Source organism: Centruroides vittatus, unplaced genomic scaffold, assembly GCF_030686945.1.
Source record: "Centruroides vittatus isolate TY-2023 unplaced genomic scaffold, ASM3068694v2 contig_1215, whole genome shotgun sequence".
In the NCBI taxonomy this organism is placed as follows: Eukaryota; Metazoa; Arthropoda; class Arachnida; order Scorpiones; family Buthidae; genus Centruroides; species Centruroides vittatus.
In genome coordinates this window covers 812,583-820,362 of record NW_027120777.1, presented here as the reverse complement: position 1 = coordinate 820,362, position 7,780 = coordinate 812,583, and positions in this window count along the sequence as shown.

The window sequence follows — 7,780 nt, the reverse complement described above, 5'->3', positions numbered from 1 at the left end:
TTGCTTCCATGTGGTGTTTAGATTTTGTAGGTCCTTCAGCAACGTCAATCGTTCTTTTCTTCGGTGTTCATCTGGAGGGACTCACCTTAGTATTTTTTTTTTTTTTTTTAAGTTTTCAGTCATCCATTCTTAGCACGGGGTCTGCTAATTGCAGTCGTCACTTTGTCTTGACATGACCCCACAAAAAAGAGCTAATGGTGTTACGTGAATTACAATTTTTGAAAAAAACGAGTAATTTGAATTTAGAAAATAAATGCATAAAAAATCTCACTATCTAAGCTTTCAAATGGTGTATATTGTAATTTTACAACATGCATACAACTTAAGTTGTTAAAGTTTTAGTCTGCACAAGGATATTTTGGATATCTTATAGACTATATATTTGTAAATTTTTATAATATACGGACCATTGCTAGGAAGATAAGTTTGATTTCTATTTTATCCATCAAAATCGTTTAAGAAAATTTCTGTTAAAAATTTTTTTAGTGGTCAGTTTCCCGCAGTAAGCCCTCGCAAGAGGCACATCCTTGTCAGATCGACCTCTTGTTGTGTTGCCATATCCCATCAAACCAATCTACTCCTTTTCAACAGAGAGATGAATTAACATTATATATATATAGGAGAAACTCATTTTGCAGCAAGAAACTTAAATGAATATTAGAATTTTTTACGTTTAAATCACATCATCATAATTAATCTCATCATCCATATAATTTTATTTCATTTTAATTAGCTTCAAAATAAGCATTGAGATTCTTCAAATTGATTATCTTCCTCTTTCTCATGGGCACGAGCATACAGGGAGATCCAAAAGTTGATTAACCGAGGTGAGCGCGATGTTTGTTAACTTACTTTTAGGCTATCCTTTATTTAATATTTATTTGAAGTGCGTAAACAGTGTTTATTGCCAATTACCATGTTCGTCTAGCATATATTTAAATTCGACACGTATAAAAACTCGGCTTTTATTTAAATTTACTTGAATAGAACTCGGGCGGATGGGGATGAGCGTACTTCTATTACTCTTCTAAAAATCGAATTCAACGAAGTCGATTTAAAAGAGAAAAGGAAAAATAGTTGCAGTCTGTTTTAAAATGGGGAAAAAAACGAACCATTTTATCATCAATTGTATATACAACAATTACTAACATTTACAAATTCCGTTTAAGATCTTGTTATTTCATTCTTTAAATAAGAATTTAAAGATGTAAGGTGTTTTAATTACATTTATAATTTAATTTTTTTTAAATGGGATAATTAGTTGTGAATTAAGAAGTACAACAAAAATTTAATTATCTTTACTTCAAAAAGAACATAAAATATCTTGAGTTGTATTCGTTTCATAATTTTAATTATTTTATCTTATTTTCATACATAGTCAATGCTCTAAGGTGAGCTTTAAGATTCTAAGGCTATAAAAGAGGTCGATCTGACGAGGATGTGCCTCTTGTGAGGGCTTACTGTAGGAAACTGGCCCCTAATTAGGTGTCAACTATATAATTATGCTTATAATTATAATAGAAAATATATTTTGTTCAATAAAAAATATTTTCAAGATGAACAAGGATTCGGAAAAATATGTTTCTATCAATAACAAAAAAGAAACATAAGTATTAACGTAATTTATTTCTAAATGAAATAAATCAAAAATATATTTTTTAAAGGAAACTATTCCAAAATAGTGTCCTTAAAGTGAAGCCTTGAAGTCGTGTCATGACACTTTAAACATTCAAAAACTTCACGTGTTTCTGACATTCAATTTCTACACATTGATAGAGAATTTCTCTATTGGCAAGTAGAAAAGAATAAACAATTGCTTTAGGTGATCCCACAGGTAATAAATAATCCAGCGGATTCAGATCCGATAAACGTGATGATCATATTATGATTATATAGCCTATGATATAATATATCATATCATATGATGATAAGAAGCAATTCAACTTTTTGATGCATGAATGTGAATTGAAAAGTTTTTGATACACATCCATACAGAAATTTTCTTAAACAATTTTGATGGATAAAATAGAAATCAAACTTATCTTCCTAGCAATAGTCCGTATATTATAAAAATTTACAAATATATAGGCTATAAGGTATCCAAAATATTCTTGTGCAGACGTAAACGTTAATAACTTAAGATGTATGCATGTTATAAAATTACAATGTACACCATTTGAAAGCGAATTTAATGTAAATTTAGTGATCTACAAGCAAATAGAGTTAAAAATCCCTGCTCTAAGACGTACGCTATTCTCTATTATCCTCTACAATGTAAAAATAACGTATACATGAATGAAATTATATAAAAATGCTCAAAAATGAATAGATAATTATAAAATATGTTGACACGTACACGTAGTTTTAACGAGTTAGCAATTTAAATACAACATACAATTAAACCTCTGAACAACGGCCACTGAAGGGAAGATAAAAGATGGCCTCTCTTTAAAGGTGGACGTTATTGGAGGTTCGACTGTAATTACAAAATTTAGTTTTGTAATTATTTTGTATTTATCCAATATTTATTTTTATACAAAAGATTTAAATACATTGTATAATTTACAGTAATTAATATCTCATTCATTCAAATTATTGTTCTCTTGGTTTTCAACGGGATAGGAAAAAACAACAATGTCAGAAAAATCCTGAAAATGAATTTTTTTAAAACAAATTCCACAAAAAGAAACAAAACTGATTGAAAATTACGGAATAAAACGATCCCTAAGTGATTAATCGTGTTTTCACCAAATTGTAGCTTTGTTCTTATTAACAATATCAGGAGAAAGATTAACTTTCAATAATTTTGATTATAATTAAGATAAAAACATAAAACTCATCGCTTGCAATGAAAGTGTTCTTATCTACTTAAACATTTCAACTTTTTTGTAAATAATTTTTTTTTACGTCTATAAGCTTATTTTTACAGCATATCTGAACGACAATGAGCGCTTTATCTAACGAACATTTGATTTTATTTTTATAAAATTTGATAATATTAATAACTAATTTTCAGCTTATTATATTATATAATGCTTATTAACTAATTATATAATGATGATTCGATAACAGTTAAAAAATTTAAAAAAATACATAATTTTCAGCTTATAACTTATGTAATTTTTTAATTGTAAGTGAATCATCATTGGATAATGGACTACAATTTTCAAATTGCAGAACTATACGTTCCCACTTTCGCCGTCTACCTGTCTGTCCTTCGTTAATCTCGGAAACAAAGTCATATAAATGAAAATCAAGAGTATATATGGAAAACGTAAGGGTCGGAGGTCAAGATTAATTAAATACGTTATTTCGATTTAAAATTTTTATTAAAACGGAGTTAGATAGATTGCCGGCATGACTCTACCGTTTCAGGAAAAGTATAATGTACAGGAGCGAAACACTACTAAAATCGAAAGCATATATTTTAAATTAAATAACTTAAAAATATGATTAAAAAGTGTAGCCCGGCATTGTGACGATGTCACAATAAATAATTGCTGGTTTTACTTATAATCTGTTGCATACTTAAGGGGTTGTTATGGGTGTGGATCCTCAGAGACTTTAGGAATAAAATTTAAACTAAAAGAAAATTATAAAAAACGAACAAAAGTTATAACAACAGAGTCATGCCGGTCATCTATGTAACTCCGTTCTGGGGAAAATTTTTGAATTGAAATCACATCACTTCCGTTCTATGCCAGAAGTTCGTATATAATTAATCGGGGCTTCTTGCTCTTAATGTTCTTAAACTTTTCATATCTGGTCTTGACGTTTATCTATCTAACACTGTTCTCGAATAAGGAAGAACAGGCAGACAGACGGACGATAGTGGGAATTTATAGGTCTATAATTCTTTCAAATTGCAGCCAAATAAATAATTTATAAATAAACTTTAATTTATGGCACGTTTAATTTTTCTTCGAATCTTTTGCGATTGTGCTTTTTACATTATTCTCTCAGAGCGAAATCTTAGTTACATCACTGCTTATAACTGATTTTTTATATTATTCTTGCATGATCCTCAATAACGTTTTAAAGAATTTCTTGAAAGATTAAACAATTTCTTTTTAATTAGGATAACAATATTAGACAATTGGGATAACAATAATACTTGGAGGCGTATGTTGTTAATTTATTTAATATTATTCTATGCTTTTCATTTATGTCTCTCGAATCTCGTGCTGTGTGTAGTTTAAATATTCAAATATATTATGATGTACACGTTATCTTGTATCTATACATCTGTATTATAATTCATTGTTTACATAACACTTAAATTTACAAAGACAGAAGCTTATGTACATGGGTCTTCGACTTTTGTACACATTTTTTCGTACATACAGGTAATCCTCATGGTACTGTACATGCTGTATATACAGGTTTGTACTGTGCATATATATATATATATATGCACAGTACTGTCCCAAAAATTGGGACAGTTAGACATTGGAATGTCCACAAAATTTAAATCTCTTGCGCTCCCCCAGTTCTAACCTCTTCGGAACGACCTATCTTATCGAGACTATTGTGAGATCTCTAGGTAAAAAAATACACATATAAACTGTGCGTGTATGAAGTAAATCTGTATAAAATAGAAGGCGATAATACCAGCCAGAATTTTCCGTTTTATAGGGAGTTGTTTTTATTAATTAACTCTTCTAGAGAGTTGGAGAGAAAGAATGCTGTTGTGTTGACACAGTTACAACATTAATTATGATTTAGAATTTAAATACAGTTACGTGGAAATATTTCGCTTTACTCAGATTATGTCACTCGGTTTTTAAAAAGTCTCCGTTTCCGTGTTAGACAGGTTTTGCGGTTCCTGTTCCGTTCCGAGATTTATAGTAGTAGTATTATATTATTTATAATTATATGATGTTATAATAAATAAATTATATACAGTAAAACCTGTCTAAAACGAACCCTCTGCATAGATAGAAAATAAACATAGCTTTATTACTAAAAATTTTAAAATATCATTTCAAATGTTTTTGGAAATAGAACTACTTCCAATTATTATATTAATTAATATTTGGATATATATTTATATAATGTTTAGTTTCCAGAGGTTTTAGATTGCGTGGCCCTAGGCTAGAGTGGACTTTCGAGACCCCTCTTATATAAGTTTATCTAACAGAGGCAGCCAATTAGACATGCTTCCAGAGCTTATTTAGAGCAGTAACAGTCGATGATGTGGCAACGTAACATAATACTCTAATGTTAATGTTACCATGACAATACTATATCTTGGTTATTGCCAAATTAGGACTGTATGGACGTTAATGAAACGTGATTTATTCATTTTATCATAATATTTTTATCATTTTTGAAAGGGTATAGTGATATTACCTAAGCTTTTTACTGAAAATCTCCCACTGATGACGTGTTTTGTCTGTGTTGTTTCAGACATACCTTTTGTTCTCTGTTGTTATATAATATAAAGCCGGTATTATACAATATTTGATGTTGTGACTAGAGTTCTAATTAATAATGAGGGATCAAAGTAATCGATTGGCATGTATTTTGTGCAAGTTTAGCGTGTAAAACGCGAGACTTTAGGTAAAAGTCTAGATTGTCTATGCCTGAACGGCCATTGTATTCAAGTAAAACTTCAAATAATCTTTGTTTATTATTTAATATTTAAAGTCTCGTCAAATAATAATTCGAAATATTATTTATTCAATCATATGTCTAGTGAATATTTCAAAAAATATATCCTATGTTATAACTTACAATGTATGATATAACATCAAATATATAGAATAAATACTATTTATTCTATATATATTTAATATATGTGTGTGTAAATACAAGTGGTATGCCTACAGATAATATATGAATATTTACAATAATAGAAATTATTAACCAAAATCCTTATAACGTTAATAAATAAAACAAAATTAAGGAAAATGAGCAATTACTTATTGTTACATCATCACAATATCAGACTGCAATTTTTAATCACTTTTTAATTCAAAAAAATCACGTGATTTCGGGTCCAGACCGGAAATTCGTATGTATTTAATTTGGTCCCCAACTCCTCAGCTTTCCATATTTGATCTCGATTTTAGTGGTGTCGTGCCCTTGTACAGTACATTATACTTTTCTTGATAACAATTGAGTCATGCCGGGTATCTAACGCCATACTCGAGGAAATTTTGAATTATATCACGTGACTTTCGATCTAGACCGGATATTCGTATATAGTTAATTGTCACATCCGAGCCTTATACTTTCCATATCTTGTCTCGATTTTTACTTATCTAACTTTTTTCCCGAGATTAACTAAGGACAGACAGGTAGACGGTGAATAACGTTACGAATTACGGTAATAACGTTATAATTAATTTTAATACTGATTAATTAAGTAATAAATGCATTTTATACGTTTTAATTAATATATTACCATTTAAGTCAAAGTTTAAGTCATATACTCGTATATTAGTATACATATTTTATTATATAAATAATTTATCATCAGAAAAAATAAGGAACGTTAAGGAATACATATTTTTTACTTTATTAATACGAAACTTTCCACATGAAATAATTATATCTAGTGTTCAAGTGGAGATAATAGAAATAGTATTTGTGATACGAGTATTTGATGACGTTAAATTGATGACACCCATTTAAAGGTACTGGAGAGCATAAACAATTGACACGTATCTCTAGAAACGGCACTTAAATTTATGTATTATTGAAATGAATTTCAGAATACTACACTAAACGTTCCAATTATTTAATGCGCTCTAATTGCAGTAAGCTAAATCTTAGGAGGCAAGGCAATTTCACGCATAAAAAATAATGCAATTTTTAATTATGTTGTATTTTAAATATTCTATGTTTATTTTACATATTTCTCCTTCAATTTACTAAATGAAAGCATTCTTTAAGCGTTGAAAGAATGAAAATATTACGTTGTTGTTGCTACGTTAAGCAGACTACACATGGTATAATATATACCGGTTTATCGGACAGATCCACACGTTCAGGTATACCAGAACAGATGTATCTGTCCAGTGTACCTGAATGTGTGGATGAAAACATACCAAACAGACTCTTGTGTTCTGGTACACTGGTACGTGTATAGACTGGTACGTGGCTTTAGACTATTCATGGTTGCATTTGTACTAAATGTCTACAGACATTTCTTGCCATTATTCCGTAAACAACACATTATAAAAACTATTTACATTGTATTATAAGTAATCTAATGATGAATTAAACTACACAGAAGGATATGCGTAGGTTATATGCAGATACTACACCATTTTATGTAAGGTAGGTACTTTATATAAAAACTTGAGTACTCGCAGATTTTGGGTATCCGCAGGGAGTCCTGGAACCAATCTCACTCAGATACCGAGGGAATATTGTATTTTCTTTCTTGTCAAGTCATTTTCTTTACTATAATCAACAGTAATATAACTTTAATCAAGGAAGAAGATGAAACCCAGTTTTGATGAGAATTCAGGTAACCTAGAGAGATGCCATCTATATATTACTAATTATATAAATTAATATGGTCTGTTTGCCTTTATTAAATGTTATACATTATACATTTCACTTGTTATATGCTTTAGAATGCAATTTAGGATCGAAGTATCGAGAGTAAAGTTATAACGTTATCATTGGTGTGTATTAAAATGTTAATTGATTTAATTGAGGTTATCTATACTTAATTATGTACATAATTATTGAACTGCTATAGCTGTTCAATTAGATAATATTTATAGTTATTGATATAATTAATTATTGGGCTGCAATTTGAAAA